This window comes from Cydia strobilella, chromosome 2 (genome assembly GCF_947568885.1).
Source record: "Cydia strobilella chromosome 2, ilCydStro3.1, whole genome shotgun sequence".
Classification (NCBI taxonomy): Eukaryota; Metazoa; Arthropoda; class Insecta; order Lepidoptera; family Tortricidae; genus Cydia; species Cydia strobilella.
In genome coordinates this window covers 1,796,796-1,817,010 of record NC_086042.1, presented here as the reverse complement: position 1 = coordinate 1,817,010, position 20,215 = coordinate 1,796,796, and the positions used below count along the sequence as shown (strand labels likewise).

Sequence of the window (20,215 nt, the reverse complement as noted above, 5' to 3'; positions counted from 1 at the left end):
AAAACCCTTTACAGCGTTCGTGGTCAACGGGTGACTGAGGAAAAACTACAAAGTGCAAAAATACCCACATACTAAAAATAATGAACCATCATATACTATAAACTTTAAGGCTGGTTGTACATGCAAAATTGGTTCATAAGGCTAGTTATACAAAACAACTATTTTCAAGTAAAGATATATACAACTATTTTCAAGTAATGATATATATATACGTGATAAAAGCTACGCTGGCTAACAATTAATTCCCTCCTAAATTGTAGCAGGGTATCCCAATATGGGACCGGCAACAAACTATATGGTATGGTATTATATGGTAGGGAATTAAATCTTCTCGGGTCCGAGGTGTAGGGTTGGAGCGGGCGTAGCTTTTATCACGTATATATATGTATATATATATCTTTACCTGAAAATAGTTGTATTGTATAACTAGCCTTATGAACCCATTTTGCATGTACAACCAGCCTTAAAGTTTATATTCTATGATGGTTCATTATTTTTAGTATGTGGGTATTTTTGCACTTTGTAGTTTTTCCTCAGTCACCCGATGACAACGAACGCTGTAAAGGGTTCGAAACGTCGGGATGTATTATAAATTCAATATACGCGATATAATCTGTTTTCATATGGTTTTATTTCATGAGTAACTATCGCTGTAACCGAAGACAATATTGAGAAATTTTATAGTCTGTCGGCACCCCAAGTTTTACGTGGAGCATGGAGCGTTCGTACGTTGTCGTTGTCACTTTGCAAAGTCGACTGTAAACTTAGCGTGCTCGGAAAAAGCAAGCATAGCATACCTATTGCTAAGTACCTGTACCTACATATCCCTGGAGTCGTAGCACGGTACGTTTATCACCATGTCTGTCACGTTCTAACAAGTATGTGAGTGCGAAAGTGACGGACTTAGTGATAGGGGAAACCATGCTGCGCGGGCTGGTGTTGTTTTATTTTCTTTACCAAAAAGTGCAGACACACTATAGCATGTCTGAAGTAAAGTTTTGTGGATCGTTTGAAAAGAACTTGGTACGTGACTGCAATTCTCAGGTCTACGCATTTCCATGAATCTCCGCTGACATAACTGAATACTTAATAACGCCATTGTTAATCCGCTGGCATCTTCACAATCATGACACATCGCGTAATTATTTATAGAACCTTTCGAAGACCAGATAATTTGCAACAAGTATAAACAGGTCTCAGAAAAAAACACCTATCTCGACAACTAACTTGAAACGGAAACCAATACAAGAAAAACAACAACAAGCATACACCACAACAGAAAATATTCTACTCTCCAATCCGATTGGTCATCGTGGGGATGGCGACCAAAACCCTCCATCAAACATAAACAACACAGCGAAAGGAAAAGAAAACAAGTTCTACTTAGCAACATATAATGTTAGAACGCTGTTGTCATATGAACGTTTAATAGAACTCGAAGAGTCATTAGAAAAAGTAAAATATGATGTCATTGGTATGTCAGAGGTCAGAAGATTTGGAAATAAGATAGAAGAATATGAAAAATATATTTTGTGCTACATCGGCAACACACCAGGGAAGTATGGAGTCGGCTTTTTAATAAACAAATCTTTGAAGAAAAACTTGGAAAGTTTTAGAGGTATCACAGAAAGAGTAGCTCTACTAGACCTCAACATTCAAGGACATAAAATAAGCATTATCCAAGCATATGCTCCCACAGAATCAGCAAGTGAAGATGAAATCAACAAGTTTTACAAAGATGTAGACAGAGCAATAGAATCCAGTTATAAGAATCTAATAGTTATGGGAGACTTTAACGCTAAAATAGGAAAGCCACTGCAAGAAGAACACATTATAACCAAGAAATATGGATACGGAGAAAGAAATGAAAGAGGTCAACTGCTAATAGACTTTGCTTTTGAAAATAAGCTCTCGGTGATCAACACTTTCTTTAACAAAAAACCAAATTGCAGGTGGACATGGCGCTCCCCAAATGGCAAATATAAAAATGAAATTGATTATATAATGACAAATCAACCGAAATTATTTACAAATATAGAAACACTCAACTTAAATTTTTCAACTGACCACAGAATGGTTCGAGGCACAATAATGTTAAAAAACCTCAAAAATAACAGGTCCAGATATACAAATATTCAGAATAACACTCTAAATACTGACAATGAAATAGAAACCTACAAGACAAACCTCCAACAACATCTACATACACAAGGAAACAATCAAAGTCAAGAATCTGTTCAAACCCACTATAATAAATTAATACACATCATCAAGGACAGTCTAAAACAAGCAAAATCGCCAAAAAAATCCACTACAAAACACAACATCTTAACAGAAAGAACTTTGGCACTGATACAGAGAAGACAACAACTACAAAAAATTTCAGGAAAATCTAGATCGGAAAAGAATGAACTCAGTGCTCTATATAAACTCACCAGTAAATATATAAAATCGGATTATAAGAACTACAGATTGAAGACATTCCAATCCTATCTTGATCAAGGCAAGGGTATAAAAAAGGCATACAAAAAGCTGCAAACAAATAAAACCTGGATAGAAGGCTTAAAACAGTCAGGTGAAACAACACAAAACCGCACAGATATTATTACTATTGCTACCAACTTCTACAAAAAGCTATACAGTGCTACTCAAGACACAGAAAACAATAATGTTGAAACGGAATCATGCTTAAATCAAGTAAATCAGATACAACAAATTGATGAGGCTGAGATCATTCAAGTTGTAAAAAAACTAAAATCTGAAAAAAGCCCCGGCTGTGACAACATAAGAAACGAAGATATAAAATTAGGAATTGAAATATTAGCTACTCCACTCGCATTTTTATTCAACTTAATACTAGAGACAGCAGAAACTCCCTCGCAGTGGTCAGAATCTGAGATTATATTATTATATAAAAAAGGAGACCCTAACGACATGGGCAACTACAGGCCTATAAGCCTCTTATCAACCTTATACAAAATCTTCACATCTATTATAGACCGCAGAATAAGCAAACAACTAGAAGAAACACAACCTGTAGAGCAAGCGGGATTCCGAAAAGGCTTCTCTACAATAGATCATATACACACACTCGAACTTGTTATCGAAAAGTACCAAGAAAAACGAAGATCCTTATACATAGCTTACATTGATTACCAAAAAGCATTTGATACAATCTCACATTCCAGTATCTGGCAAGCACTGAAAAGCCAAGGAGTAGAAAGAGAAAATATAGCAATAATAAAACACATATATAAACAAAGCACAAGTAAAATCAAACTAGAGACAGCAGGCTGCAGCTTTCCCATAAAAAGAGGAGTTAGGCAGAGGGATCCATTATCGCCAAAATTATTTATTTCTGAACTGGAATCAGTTATAAGCCCACTAAACTGGAAAAATTATGGCTTAAAAGTCAGAGGAAGATGCCTTACACACCTAAGATTTGCAGACGATCTGGTCCTATTAGCTGAAACAAGTGCAAATTTACAATACATGATGGAAACACTCCAAGCAGCTAGTAAAAAAGTAGGCTTGGTAAAAAGTGGCTAGTAAAAAACCAAAATTATGACAAACAGCATAAAGAAAAATATCACCTTGGAAAATGAACCAGTACAGTATGTTGAACAGTATATCTATCTCGGCAAGCAAATCGGATTTGAAAGCAACAACAACGAGCTCGAGATAGAAAGAAGATCACGACAAAGCTGGAATAAGTTCTGGAGCTACAAAGAAATATTAAAAAGCAATATGTCAATTGAATTAAAAAGAAAAATAATGGACTCCTGCATACTTCCGTACCTAACATATGGCTGCCAGACTTGGAAATTTACAAAAAAGGTCTCAAACAAAATCACTACATGCCAAAGAGCCATGGAACGCAGCATCCTAAAAATTAAAAAAATTGAGAAAGTTCGGCACACTAAAATAAAAAGTGTAACAAAAACTATAGATGCTTTGTGCTATGCAAAAAAATTGAAATTTCGATGGGCAGGTCATGTGGCACGACTCGAAGATGACAGATGGACATCTGAGATCACAAAATGGGGTGGCCCTCTAGGCAAACGACGTAGCGGCAAACCATGTACAAGATGGGACGAAGACATCAAAAAAACGTCTGGAAAAAACTGGATCCGAATGGCTCAAGACAGAGACAAGTGGAAATCGATGGAGGAGGCCTTCACCCAGAAGGGGTCTAACGCACAAAACAAGAATATATAAAAAACCTAAAACAAATTTCAAATAAAAATGTTTTCTTTATACAATACGAGTATATGTAACTAGGAAAACTCAGTGCTTAGAATAAAAGGCTTTTTTATTTTATTTTATTTTTATAAACAGGTCACTGTAGTTCCGAGGATCTGTGTATAGACTGAATAACTGATGCATTTCATTGTGAATCTATTAGCGTTTTCATGACCCACAGTTCTGCTATTTATAGTGTCAAGTGGGTTTGCTGATGACATAGGTACTGCTGTGCTCTGTGCAAATAATTAATACAACGAGATTTTAATTCCTCAATGGATGGTATTGAATTCAGAATTTGATACGATGAATTGTGGCTTTCCACAGAGATGCTCCACATAGCATGAAAATATTTATGTAAGCGATCGTATTCATTGATATGATCAACAACAACACAAAAAAATCCTGGTCTGGAGTTTAGATTTAGTATGGATATTAATCTGATTTTTTTTGTGATTTCAGGGTTGATCTCATAACAATTGCTTAAAGTAATAAGTACAGCCGCATGTATAATTGTATATCTTGTATCACATACAACTAAAACAGTACACATTACAACCCGCATAAAACTTGAAAAGAAAATTGTAAAATAGTAAGCAAACAAGGAAGGGGTACAAAGCCAGCGACTCAAGGCTCAAGTTTAACTACCAATAAAACTACTACTAGGACATAAAAACACCAAGTAATAAATATATAAAGTCCAGGAGCTATGGAACGACATTAATTACTTACTGTGAGACCGCTCCCTGAAACGAGGGCGACGAACTATTGTATTAGCCTAATCAACACAGACTGTTATTCAAAGGCTTGCAGCGGGGGTATCATGGTCGCATTTTTATCACTTGTCATGTCATGCGTCACTTTCGCACATACATAATTGTTAGAATGTGACAAATTGTCAGTGGCAATATGTTCGCTGCTTTGTGCATTATTCTGCTTTGTCCAAGATTTTTTTATATACGACAATGACAGCAGATGTATTATATGACTGTTTTTAGGCTTCCGTACAAAAAGGGTAAAAACGGGAACCTATTACTAAGACTCCACTGTCCGTCTTTCTGTCTGTCACCAGGCTGTATCTCATGAACCGTGTTAGCTAAACAGCTGAAATTTTCACACATGATGTATTTCTGTTGTCGCTATAACAACAAATACTTAAAAAGTACGGAACCCTCGGTGGGCGAGTACGACTCGCACTTGTCCGTTTAGTCATTTATCGTCTTCATAGCGTTTATCCCGGATTTTGCCGCGGCTCGCTGAGAGAGCCTGGGCACAGCTCGCCTTACCGTTTAAGGTTTTACGGATGTAATATGCTTGTTAACTGGACTAACAGACATTATCGCCAGTTCTAGAGTAAAATGCATAATGGAGTCGCGTTTGTAAACAATGGGGAAAGGAATCAAAGGATGAATTGTTTGTGCAAACCACCACTGTAGCCGCAGTAATGGAATGTGGAAACAAGGTGGCATGCCAAAAGCTGGCGTACTCTCCAAACTTTAGGCCACACAGATAAATTTTGTGAAGGCCAAAACTTGGTTTTTACGGCTGTTGTTGCTGTTACGGCCCGGCCACGACATCGCGCGGCGGCGGCAGTGGCGAGTGGCGGCCATAGGTGGGAACGAAAGGTCCGATGTGTCTCGCTCCTTTTCGTCTATCCTACTTTCTTTTCTAAGATCCGTAGTTTGGCGTAAAGGGTCAAGGGCTGGACCCATCCCCTAGACCCATATAGTGGGAAGATTTGCTGACTATGGATGAGGTCTTGGTGGCTCAGTTGGCAGAGCGCTGGAGTATCGATCCAGAGGCCGTGTGTTCAAGTCTCATCCAAGGCAGTATTTTTTCCACTTTTAAATTTATTCTAAGGTTAAGGGCTGGAGTTGGTTATCAATCAGTCAATTGTCGGATTTAAGTACTTACTGTATGACGAGTCAAAAATACAATACTCGCTTTAGTTACAGTGAAGATACTGATTTCACATTTTTACAGTTTATAAAATGTATTGACGTCAAACAAGCTAGCAACAACATTAAAGACATCCAAAGAAAACTTACTAGCAAACATCACGCAAGTAAAATGTTTGCATTTGTAATAGAAACCTTGAACTTGAATAGCAAGGTAATATGTAGAAACTTACAAAGAAATATGTCGCTCAAGGTGCGTAGCGCTGAAGTGTTAGATAGAGTCTAAGAATGATTACGACGACAGTCAATTGAAATTAACATCCTTGAGGATCATATAAGTGGTCAGGTGATTACTAAGTAGGGATGCATTTGCACAGAGAAAATGTTAGATGTAGCTTTAGGCCCAGTTAGAGTTGAAAGGAATTCTATTTTGCATGCATCCCGCACATTGGATCCCATTTCCCCGTAGTACCTACCTTTGTATTCATTGAGAAGACAGTGTACGCAACAGGTAGAGCTTTTAAACTACCTTGGACAGATCTGACGAGACTACATTCTTTATGAATTTGCGCAAAGCAGTTCTCAGGAGCTACCGTAGCTTGCTACTCCTGGAGAAACGAAATAAAAAAACACCTCAGCGAACCCGGCGCCGTCGATTGGACAAAAAAGCCTGGCCTGGCCTTGTAAACGGAGCCCATGATCCGCCAAGTAAGCCCTCAAACGAATCGAATAGAATAAAATTTAAAAGTGGAAAAATTACTGCTTTGGGTGAAACTTGAACCCACGGCCTCTGGATCGATACTCCAGCGCTCTGACAACTGAGCCACCAAAACCTCATCCATAGTCAGCAAATCTTCCCACTATTATGGGTCTAAGGGACCCTAGCGACATCTACCATAAGAGCGTTAAGTACACTTCTTAAACGGCCACCGGAGTTCCAAGTCATATTGGAACTTCACCAGATACGATGTGCTACCCATTCTAAATTAATTTTTAACAAGCAGAAACGTCTGTGCGTATGCTTAGAATACATTTTAAAAGTGGAAAAATTACTGCTTTGCTTAATAGCATCGTTCGCAGAGGGTTCTGCTTGTTAAAAATTAATTTGAATCGATAATTTTCGAACTTTATCCACTAGGTACTAAGCAAAGGCTGCTTATTTCAATAGTAGACAAAACCGCAACTATTTACGTAAAATATAAAGCCTAATGGAACAAACGTCTGAAAAGTTTCCCTGCCCAACCCCCGTAATGAAATTGCAGCGTGCAATTAATCAGGCTTGCTGTCTGGCAAACGAATTAAATTTGATAACAAGGAAAACGGAGAGATATTATATGACGTAATGGCTTTTATTAAGTTTAGATGATATTTTAGTAGCTAGCGTTAATCATAGAACAGAGGAAATGTGGTCCAAATGCTAGTTCGCTGAAAATATAGACATTCAGCAAATTAATGTGAGAAATACGTTTTGTATTATCAATATGCAATAAATCAGTGTCAATAATTAATAGTCAATCGACAGTGACGTGTGCTGCGCATCGTGCGTAGAATGCCTTTAATGCTTGATATATTTGCTGGTATGCCTGTATTGTTTACTGTGTCAGACACAAGTTCTTGATTGAAATGTAACGGGTATTGATTAGGGCTCGCGGTCGAATCCGTGTTTCGTTTACACGTTTCGAATACCCGTTTCCGAATAATACGTAAACGGTTTTCTGGCCCGTTCCACACGTTTAATTAAGAAACGTGTAGTTAAGACCCGTGTACACGGATAAACGGGTATTCGAAGATACGTATCTTATTTATCCGTGGCACCGGACACGTCCTTGACGATAGTAGCGAAGGAACGAACGCCAGCTACAAATGAATAGACAAAAGATTCATGACGAGTTTCTGTCATATTTAACCTTGTTCCGTGGGTCATAGAGTCGAAATTCAATAAACGGTTTAGAAACTCCTTTCTTGAGCATGTAGTTTTTGATTGCAATAGGTATTAAGAGTATTCACGCTTCTTATCAAAGTATAGTATTTTATATAGCACTTTAAATAGCTACTTTTTTTTACGTTGCGGGTTAGCAATATAATATAAAAACCTGCTAGTACCTATTTAAAAAAAATATTAGAACCATCGAGTTCAGTATGTAGGCAGGAAGTCAAACTAATGTTCGAAATTGGCATTAAGTAAGTATTTATAAAAAAATACAATTTTAACTTGCTTCTTTATTTTAAGTTTAATTTAAGAACATGATATGAAATTGTATTTCTTGTCACATAATGTAGGTAAACCTTATAAAACAAAGTCCCCCGCCGGATCCGTATGTCTGTCTGTATGTTCGCGATAACCAGACCTCACCTATGAATGAAGTTTTTCTTTGGGAATGTTTATGTGTATATTTTGTTAAGGTTTTGTTTAAATTGGTAGAAATATGACGATGTTTGCTAATGAAGTTAGAAAAAATCACGCTGGCTTAATCGAAAACGCTGCCCAATCTATTTGATATCAATGTATGGTGGACTTGTCTCTTTTTCATTGGTCTACAAAAAAGTGCGCCATGGCTGTCTGTCTATATTTTAAAAATAATTAACCCATTATTAACTTCTAAAAAAACCGGACAAGTGCGAGTCGGACTCGCCCACCGAAGGTTCCGTACAAATACATCTGTAAAAATTTCAACTGTCTAGCCTTTGCCAGCAAGATATTGCAAATTCCTTTGTTCTATAATGCCGGGTACGACTAAGTATGTATGCGTACCCCCCAACTTATTTAAAGTTCACTTCTTTGTTCTTCTTACTTTCTTTACTCTGTGCTTTTCCTTCGCTTTTGTAACTCCGCTCTGCTTGTGAACACAAACACGCTTTCTGCTCAAGGTGCACCGGCTTTCCCATGGTCCCATCATCATCATCACAGGGTGTTCACAAAAGCAGAGCGAGCAGGAACACATTTCTAAGACGTCTGGAAATTCACAGGGTGCGTCGTTATAATTACAAGAAGACCGTCGGCCGACAACAAACACGCCACCTACCACCTCGACGGCAGGGTTGGAGCCATAGTCGTTCGCCCGCCGTCGCCCCCCTGTTCCTCTAAAGCGCTGCCGAGTGTGAACTACCTGCTCCGATTCCGGACCTTCGGCCAGCCAGGGCAGTACCGGATCTCGGGTGCAAATTTAGACGGGCCTTGACCACCCACGACCCTATTCAGTTTTAGTTGTTTTTTTTAAATAAATTAATTTGTTAACGAGTTGGTAATTACTTATTTACTTTCCCTACCAACTTAGGGACATAACTGCCCGTAACGTTACATTGGCTATTACGGTTCATGAGATACAGCCTAGTGGGTGGTGACAGATAAATGGACATTGAACTCTTAATATTATTAGGCTTCCGAAGTGAATAATGTTACAGAATGTATTTTATTATGCTTGACTCTCCATGCGAAGCCGGGGCGGGTCGGTATAGTTATTAATAAACACTTTAAATCAACTTGATAAAATTACACCTTCTCAATAAATTCTAATTGTTTTTACTTTAGGTACCACAGTAAAAAGCTTTTTAGTGCGGTGCAGCTACAAAACAATTGAAAACATTTTCTTGTGCAGATGTTTTGACCTTATTACAACGACATAAAGCTTGTAATTGGCAGTGACACTTGTGATAATAGTTTGGGAACCTACATGTTTTCGACGATGACAAACAAAAGGATATTGGAAAACAATGGATGGATGGACCACCGGTCGGCAACGTGCGCATTTAAGTTTATTACCTAAACGCTAGTGCGAAAGTGACCAAAGTGAATTATGAATGATTACCAATTTAAAGATCTATCTTAATGTTATTAGCAATATTATCGCAAGTTATCCAAGGTAGTATGGGTTTTTATGGTTCTTGGGTAAAATTACTCGATAATCCCGCTTTTGTGTACCTACTAATAACTTTTTTGCGCCGTTGGCAGGTTTGTTGTTTTCGCAAAGCAGTAATAGATCCGAGATAAAAATAACCACGAAATAATTAAACTGTTATTTTTAATTAATATTGTATTCTGTCTGCACACCTATTATTAACGAAAATACTATACCATTATGTAATTATAAAAAAAAACTATGATCGATATCAAATTTTTGTAATTAGCTTAGAAGCAATCGGTTTTATTAAATGATATAAATAGTTTAAAATAAAAATTATGTATACCTACTATTAAACATAGGAAGATAAGGAAGATGGCTCAGTATCTATGTTTTATCAATACGGTTAAAAACAATAAAAAAAAGTAATTGTGCGGTTTTATGAAACCACGATGCAAGTGAAACTTTTTTCGGATTGTAGGCATTTAACTAAAAAAAATCGGAAATTAATTCGATTTACGGTATTAAAATCGCGGTTTTAATCTTAACTTAATAAATTGGGGCGATAGAATAAAAGCTTCACTTTAAAAATCGTACGACAAACGAATTCATCTGAAGTCAACATAATAATAGTGGACCTTGTTACCATTGTAGATTGGCTCAAACTGGTTCGGAGTATTCAGACCCGTTCGGAACGGTCTTAAGTACCCGTGTAAACGGAGATACGTGTCTGAGATACGTTTCTTGGGAACGTTCCTTCGAAACGTTTTCGAATCCCGGCGGTTCCGTGTAAACCGGGTTCTTAGTACCGCCGGGCTTAAGAACACGGGTATTCGTATCGGCGTGTAACACGGATACCGGGAGTCCTAGTATTGATAATGGCTTTTTTTAAAGTAAAGCACCATTTAGACTGTTCAATAATTTGCATGCTTTATTAGATACATTGCTACTATAGAGTACAAGGAATTCAGTAATCGACCAAATACCGCAAATGTAACAAAAATCGCATGCAAATTCTTGAACCGTAAATGGAGCTTATGTAAGTTTATTTTTCTTTTCTTCTTTTTTTATAGGGAAAGCGGTCACCGCCGCCTGCAACCCCGGAGCTTTGAAGGACCCCATACTAGTCCCTAAAGAAAACTCCATTACAAAAAATAAACCAAATAAACATTTTAAAGAATCTTTTCCATAAAGTCGCACCAGAAAGCCAGTTAACTGGTTAATGCTTAGCAGGCGGCACTCTCAGCCTGTCACCACAACAATGGCAAGCCGAATCAGCTGACATCCTGGCGCGGAGCCAAGGGCCACTGTTGGGCTTGCGCACTACGACCGTAAACAGAACTGTATCGACATAGTCGAAAGAAATGGACATTTGCATTGCAAAATTATTAAAAGTAGAACCAACAACTGAAAAAACAAGGACATATACCCATCGGATCGAATGATGATGCCTATGACAGTTCAATTTAATACTGGGTAAGTGTCACGTAAAATGTTAAAAACATTTTTTTTAACTACTTAGAAATGTAACTTTTAAGTAATAAGAATACGGTAGAAAACATATTACTTGATTTTTTTTTAATAAAGCACAATCCAAAGAAGGATGTCTGCGTTGGTACGGACACGTTATGAGGCGACCATCCGACCACATGACCAGGAAAGTGCTAGATATTGAAACTAAACCCCGAGGACGAGGAAGACCCCGAATCACATGGATGTCCGTAGTAGATAAGAACCTCAAAGAAGCCCAAGTGAACAAGGATGACCCAGGACCGAGCTGCCTGGAGACGCATGATACGGAGGGCCGACCCCAAATAAAATGGGAAAGGGCCAGGCAAAGACGAAGACAATCCAAAGAAGGAACTGTAATATCCCGGGCATAATTCGACGACGCGAAAGGCAGTGATGATTGGTTGGTATTGGTTTACCTTAAATACCTTAATCAAGTCTCATAAGACGTTGATAATCGTATTCCCTATCAGTCATTTTAACATCTGTGTTTGTTAGAAAATGACATAATTTAACAGAGGTTTGCTAAGTTTATGAAAAAGGGCCTAAATGTTCTGCATACTAGGCAGTAGTTATATTTTCAAGAAGGGGTTTGTGTGATTTGTTTCTTACCTGCTTTTCTTACTTCACCGATGTGTAATAAGTCGCTTCAACATTGTTTTCCAATAACGTATTTATTGTTTGTTTTGAATTAGGTATTCTAGTTCATTATGATGCTTTCATATTTTTATATCGACGAGATGACTCAGTATGAAGCTGAATAGCTGAAGCTCTCCTTTTACCTAGGAAAAGTACCGTTATTCCGGGACTTCAAAATCCTCCTTTATCAGATCTTAGTCATAAATAAGTAAGCCCAATTATACGCATACTTGCTACAACTATCAATTCGTGGAATAGATTGAATCACTTCTCAAATTCGCAAACCATGTGTCCAAACTAGAACTGCGGCGGTATCATGGTCGCATTTTTATCACATGTCATGCGTCACTTTCGCACTTACATACTTGTTAGAACGTGACAGGCATGATGACAGATGATAAAACCGACCATCTTTGCCCTGCAGAATAGAAATGTTTGCCTGAACTACATAAATCTGTTAAACAATTTACTAATGTCATGTATTGCTATGCTAGAAAGTTAAGTCTTTCTTTATTCAATGTGTGTATTTATATCAAGACAATATGTCTGTGCATTGTGTAAGTGACGTCACTCGGCAGTCATTTGTTATCGTATATGACAGCATTACGTCACTATTATAATGGGTGCCGACTGCCGTCCTATTATTGGGGTCTTCCTTTGCGTGCGGAAAGTGAAAGATTGACGACTAATTCGCATGATTATGATATTTGCTTTTCTTTTGATGTTTGTAATATGGGAATTTAGTAAATCTATAGCTATGACGCTGATTAAGTATCTAATGGATCTAAAAACATCAGCTGTGTAAATCTAATTGAAAGCTCTTTGTTTGTGCCAAATTGCTATTAGGTTTTCCGTGTAGAAAATATCTATGAAAAGTGAACATTTTTGTACACGGATTATTTGATAAGTACACATGTTAGTTTTAATTGTTACCAGTCTAAGTGCATTTACTTGCGTTTTATCGGTTCTTCAAAAACTAGCTGTGGGGAAGCTTGTTTTCCTCACAAGGGACAAAAGCGGCCTCCTAGCTACAAGCGCACAAACGACGATACCCAACACAAAATGCCAATTCCACACTGTACCTCAATAATCTCAATATCCTTCGGTTAAAAACACGATTTACTAACTAAGCACGAAACTAAGCTTGGCACTGGCGGAAAACGCACACAATTCACGAAAACTTATCACACACCAAAATTCACATATCACTTTGTCGAAATTAACAACTTGTGTTAAAAACGCAAAATTAACTAAAGGAAACTCCAGCCTTTTTCCTTCAGCGAAGAAGGAAGAGGTGGATTTTAGGTTGTTTTTTTTTTAATGGAGACCGCGTTAGGCTCGCGCCCCGTCCACGCCGGCTCGACGACTGGAAGGATCGACCGCCAACCCTAGGGGGAGGCTGCGTATTTGCGCGGGACGTTCAGACAATATTCAACTTATTTCATCCAACATACGGTGCAATTTGCAACGGGAAGATTTGATTAGCGAAACATTTAAAGCGCGCTTCTAGAACGACGTAAGCGATGACATTGTTAATTACGTTTTGTCTCTTATTTACTCAGTTTTAAAGTACAGTTTTCCAGTTATGATGAGGTCGAGGTAAAGCCAGGGCTGGAGCGGAGTCGCAGTGAACTTGAATGGGGGTATAAGCTATGGAGGGCGTTGTTTCGAGTCGTGTTTGGGCGCTTTCATTAAGCTTACTCTGTTAGCTTCGCCAATATAAGCATTAGCCTCACGGAGCAGATTACTGAGGACAGATTGAAATATTTGAAAAGTCAGGGGTTGCGGGGTGGGGCTAATTTGTTGAAACCCGATACGATTTTAAGTCGCGAGAAGGAATAGCCGGGAAAGATTCTGTGATTTTTTATCCGCATTATTGATAACACAATGGTGTATATTGATGGGTGACGTTAAGTAATTATTCCACCTAAATATGTATCAGAAGTTTGTTTTCTTGGCGGTTGCAATAATACGGCCTGCCAAATGCGCCTGATAATGTGCCTGATAATGTGGACAAGACAACGTATCCTATTAACGCTTGCAACTCCAGCGAAGGGCCAAATGCAGACATGTTCCTTTACATCGAAGCTCTGGCTATTATGAATTATGTGCTTAAATATGGTACCTTTAAATTAAACCTAAGCACTGGACGTGGGCGGGAGATTGTGCATTCAGGGTCCAAGGCGATCTGCTGACAGGTTAAGCTAGATTTGTTCACAAATCACCTGAGAACAGTTGAAAAATCACTGGCTAATAGGACGTGGGACGGTTTGAGTTATAGGCCGACGTGGAGTAGTAATCTCATAAATAATTGTTATAGTTAGGTAGTATACAGAGCAATTATGACCGTTAAACGAAATAAATATCATATACAAAGGATAAAATGACCAAGGCCTCCAGTGCCCGGGGCTGGAATCGAACCAGCCACCCATCCATGTCACCGAGCCCGGGTGGCCGAGCGGTTGAGGCATCTGTCGCGTAAACGGAGGACACTGGTTCGATTCCAGCCCCAGGCACTGGAGACCTTGGTCATTTTTTCCTTTGTATATGATATTTATTTCGTTTATAGTAGTGTAGCTACATGTAAAAACACAAATTAAAATATTTTCATAAGAAAGTAATTTAATTTGTTCTTAGAGAATTATAACCGTTGCTAAGGAAAATTTAATGGGGGAAGATTTGAGGGCTAAATTAATCCTTATACAAAGAAAATAGTAGAGGTTTATGTCACGGTTCAAATTCTTCTTTAAGAGGGATTTACTTTATTTATATTTTTCTTGTCTTATATGCTCCAATATTTATCAAGGCAAAATAATCTAATTTCCTGAACGCTTCGCCACTTACTCCTGGGGAGTACCCCCCCTTAGCAACCTAAAGTGCCTACACTAAAAGCCATCGCATACCCACGGCGAATTTTTGCGTGCGTTACGAGAAAGCCGCTGAATTGGATCGATCATCAATACCGATTTGGAGCCCAAAATAAGTGTAATGTCACGGCTCTTGCTCTTACTCGGCGTCATCAATTCGATCATTTGTTTTCGTACCGATCATTGAGTTGTCAATTTTTTTATGGAATCAGTCGATTAGGTTTGTTTTGAGGATCAGATGTCTGTATGGGACCCATTGTCTTAAAGCAATAGAAAAGTCACCAATGATGGTCAAAGTCTGGCATCGCCACTTTACTGAGCAAACGCTCTAACACAAATGGCAACACATCGTGACGGCATCACGGCACTGTGTCAATTTGCTTAGAAGCCGTTTCGATGTATGGAAAACAAGGAAATTGTTAGTTACTTTTCTCAAGTTCACTCTCCTACTATACAATATTTTCCAGCCTTCCTAAGTGTGACTTATAAAGTCGCCGAACTTCATACCAAAAACGTAATAAATTCATAGCACGATTCTTCAGAGGAAACGGCGGGCACTGCATACAAAACTAGCCAACAGGGGATTGTCTTTATTATGATGAATTGGTGATCAATATCTAAATTATTGTGAGTGTGAAGACGGTGGATTTGTGTCGAACGTGAGTTAGATTTAGTTGGAGGTAGAACACGCATGACAACGCTAAACATGTGGCCTGGATATATTAATTCTTGCGATGAATAACAAATAAGAATTATGTCTAAAATGTAATTTTTCATACAAGCTTTTATCGCTGACTGTACTTTTCTTTCAACAGGCAACGGGCTCATCGAGTCAATTCTAGGAAACCCAAATACAATTTGATTGCGTTGTTTTATCACGGAGTTCCTATGGCCACTTCCTATGTTGTATTCCTATTGGAACCAAACAAATGTGGCCTATGTCTCTTTAGATTTGGCATATCAAAAGTCAATTTTTTTAAACGATTGCAGCGCCATCTGCGTTAAGTTTTGTGTGTTTACCCGCACTGGTTTCAGTCACTCTCACGAGTCTCACCCATAGTACAAATCGCTTTAAAATCCCCCTAGCAAAACCGTGAACTTACATCAATGCGTCAAGGGAAGCCGCATTACCGCTAAATGCAAATGCACGTGTATCCAGCCACGTGCCGTATCGACCCGCTCTCCCCTACAGTGTTGCCAGCTTTGAGTTTTAACTTTCTAAAATGGGGAAAAGTTGCCAAGTGGCAGTTTTTTGTGCTAGACGGTTATAAAACTTGCTAAAAACAATTTAAGTTGCGTGAGGCTACGTCGCACCAAGTTTTATTTTCAGTAATTATATAAAGTTGAAAATTCTTTAGCGAATAGCTTTACTTATGACCGTTTGCTTTTACGGCGCGGTGGTAGGGAAAATATATGTTGTTACGAAATAAGTACTACTATTTCCTGCATTTTATTACGCAATTAGCTAAGTGGTTTTTGAACAAATGCTTTAAAATATGAACAGGGAATTGGATGTTTTTGTGTGAAAGAGTATCCTGCAGTTTCATAAATATATACACAACACAAGCCTTCTTGAGGTTACCGTGGGGCTTAGTCAATTTGTGTAAAAATGTCCTATAATATTATTTATTTATTTATTTATGCATAGGTCTGCTGTCTGCTGCTGCAAGTGCAGACTATTAGTAGGTATAAAGGAAATTAAGATTAACTACGGACTGTATCGTTTACTATAAATACAACTTAGCCGTGTTTTTTTGGTATTACATTTTTATTTAAAAATTACCAACCCCCCAATAAAGTACTGACAAGTAGGACTGAGCGTCGACAGGCTGCGGTGGCCGCTTACCATCAGGCGCTCGTTTGCCACAGTCGTGGTATAAAAAACCCGGCCAAGTGCGAGTCGGACTCGCGCACCGAGGGTTCCGTACTTTTTAGTATTTGTTGTTATAACGACAACAGAAATATATCATCTGTGAAAATTTCAACTGTCTAGCTATCACGGTTCATGAGATACAGCCTGGTGACAGACGGACAGCGGAGTCTTAGTAATAGGGTCCCGTTTTTATCCTTTGGGTACGGAACCCTAAAAAGTGTTGAGAATTAACAAGAAAAATTGTTTTTTAACACATTGGAGATTGTGACTTGATCCAAAAACTTAATAACTACATTTTTTTAATTACAATTTTTGCTAAAGAATTTCCAAGTCGCGTCAATACACCATTAAGTTATCTAATGAACAAAACGCCATGCAACGCATGCGAGCGTGAGGAAATTGAATTTTTCTCGTTCCACGTTCTATCTGTTTAACGCCTGGCTGGTTTTATTCGGTTAAGGAATTCCTGGAGGGCTGTAAATTTAAATGGAAGGCTAGTATTATTATTTAACTTCCTTAATTCATAGATAAACTTTATCATAACGTATTGGAAGTTGGAACGGATTGTACCTGGCTATTTTATTATTATTAATTTTCCAATGTTCACAATGATACCTAATTCTAATTGTATATATTTCTGACATACCTATTGTATATAATAATGTAAATAACGCAACTATTACTATATATATTCGAGTCCCGTGTCACCTACGATGAGAAGGAGTACGAGGGTAGGGAGATGGCTCAGGCATTCGCAGATTTCTTTTCTTCAGTATTTTTGCCAGATAACCCTCTCCTAGACGTTAAAAAGACCATTTCCGAAGACCTCAGTAGTAATGCTAACTATATTCATATCAGTCATATAACATCGCTCGACGTAAAGACTGGTATAGATCGACTAAAACCTCGTAGCTCCCCGGGTCCTGACAATATTCCGGTATTCATTTTGAAAGGTTGCAAAGAGTGGCTCATGGCCCCCCTTCTTCATATATTCAACCTAGCCCTGGATACTGGCGTGTATCCTTACCAATGGAAGGTTACCCGAGTGAGACCTATTCCTAAATGTACTAGCACGGGTAAAGTTGAAGATTATCGGCCGATAGCCATACTTTCCTCGGTAGCTAAACTATTTGAGTCAATTGTAGATAGAATGGTAGCACCACAATTAAAGCCGTTACTCTGCGATGCGCAGCATGGCTTTAGGTCCCGTCGTTCAGTGGAGACAAACCTTTTAACCCTGGTTGACTCTATTTCTGATCATTTGGATAACGGTATACAGGTTGACGTGCTGTACTTCGACTTCAAAAAAGCGTTTGATCGCGTAGATAACGATGTACTTTTGAGTAAGCTGTGCAGCATAGGTTTTTCGCCAAAACTGCTCAAGTTCTTTGCCAGTTATCTACGCGACAGGCAGCAATATGTGCAGCATGGATGCTTTGTTTCAAAACCTTACCATACTCGCTCTGGAGTCAGCCAGGGCTCGATTCTCGGCCCGTTGCTCTTTGGAGTTATGGTGAACGACCTGGCTTCGGTTCCTAAGTACGCCAGATGCTTACTTTATGCCGATGATCTGAAACTGATTTATGGCATACAGGATATATCGGATTGTATGTCACTGCAAGATGATATTGACCGAGTATATCAGTGGAGTCTCGATAACGGACTTCTATTTAATGCTGCAAAATGTGCACTTATGACATTTAGTAGGGCCCGCAATCCGCTATATAATAAATATCTTCTAGATTCCGAATCAATAGCTAGAGTCAATACTATTCGGGATTTAGGAGTTATTCTGGATGCGAACCTTAACTTCCATGAGCATATGTATACGCTGGCTCGTACCTGTTACAAGAGACTAGGGTTCGTTACTCGGATGACTAGGGATTTCATAGATGCCAGGTCAATAAAACTCCTTTACACCGCTCTTGTCAGAAGCAAGCTTGAAGCGGCTTGTGTTGTTTGGAACCCCTATGAAACAACCTATATCCTGCTGCTAGAGCGAGTGCAAAAGGCGTTTCTACGCTCCCTCTACAAAAAAATGTACGGATATTACCCATTTTTATACCCTACAAATTTTTTGCAGGGTACATTAGGTTTTAACTCACTTGAGGTGAGGCGAAATTACAGACTATGTACTTTAGCCAGTAGAATTTTACGTGGGGATTCTGACTGCCCCGAACTAGTAGCTCAGTTGCTGCGTCTATATGTTCCCTCACCGACTAGAGTTCTGTTTCGACCGCGTTGTCGCCATTTGTTAGCGCTGCCACCAGTACGAACTGTGTCCCGCCGTAAATCACCGCTTGTTCAAGCCTTGCACCTGCTAAACTCGCTCCTCGAATCAGCACCAAACTGTGATGTGTTTGCGAGTGGATGGTTGGACGTGTGTTATGAATGCTTGAGGTTCTGCGAGACGAGGAATGAACGGCCTTCTTCTGTTATATGTTAATTTAGATTTGTGTACTATGTGTATGAAATGTATATTGGCTTCACAGTGCTTTGGATCACTGTTATGCTGTGAAATGTAATGAATAAAAAATAATAAATAAAAATAATAATAATAATAATGATCAATACAAATAAAGAATATGAATATGAATACCCCCGCTCTCACGTAACGGGCATATCTTAGATATTAGACAATTTTATGCCTTATGCCTTTGTGATTATATTGAAAATGGAACGTTTCTGTGAATTTTCAGCATGTCTTGGCGTTTGGAGCAGCCCGAACGTCTGGCGCTTTTAGGTTGCTATGTATATATATATATATATATATATATATATATATATATATATATATATATATATATATATATATATATATATATATATATATATATATATATATATACACATATATATATATATATGCATGCATATGGTTCGATATCTGTTTTGTAATTGTGTTTATGTGTTTTTATATAACTATACATACTAAAATGGCAGTACGATTGGCCCACTTTGTCCAACGAATCTGTCTATTTAGTAAAAAAGTCAATCAAACTATAATTTTAGTGTATATCTCTAGTAAATTAGGTCCAGTTATTTAGTGCAATTGTGCCTCAGAGCAGTCTAATTTATCAAAGTCGGTACATTGTTTAATTCACGCCAAGCAGAAACTCGGTAGGAGTTTTAGCATAGTTGATTAAATGAGTAGATTAGGATTTCGTGTGTGTATATTATAGGTATATAAGCAATTTTTTTTTATACTACGTCGGTGGCAAACAAGCATACGGCCCGCCTGATGTTAAGCAGTCTCCGTAGCCTATGTACGCCTGCAACTCCAGAGGAGTTACATGCGCGTTACCGACCCTAACACTCCTCTCCCTCGAGCTCTGGCAACCTTACTCA

The 20,215-nt window shown here is 38.4% G+C and overlaps 1 protein-coding gene across 2 annotated transcripts in view; it reads right to left on the bottom strand.

Annotated features, from left to right (window-relative positions):
• The window catches only part of LOC134755334 (adenomatous polyposis coli protein-like), a 110,452-nt gene that overhangs the window by 74,143 nt on the left and 16,094 nt on the right, over nt 1-20,215 (bottom strand). Inside the window, exon 1 of one of the 2 annotated variants that reach the window (XM_063691804.1) lies at nt 13,210-13,232. The exons of the other annotated variant lie outside the window; for it this stretch is intronic. The gene's annotated coding sequence lies outside the window, so the exon portion shown is untranslated. Of the gene's footprint in view, nt 1-13,209; nt 13,233-20,215 lie in introns of those variants that run through there. 2 annotated transcript variants of the gene reach the window in all.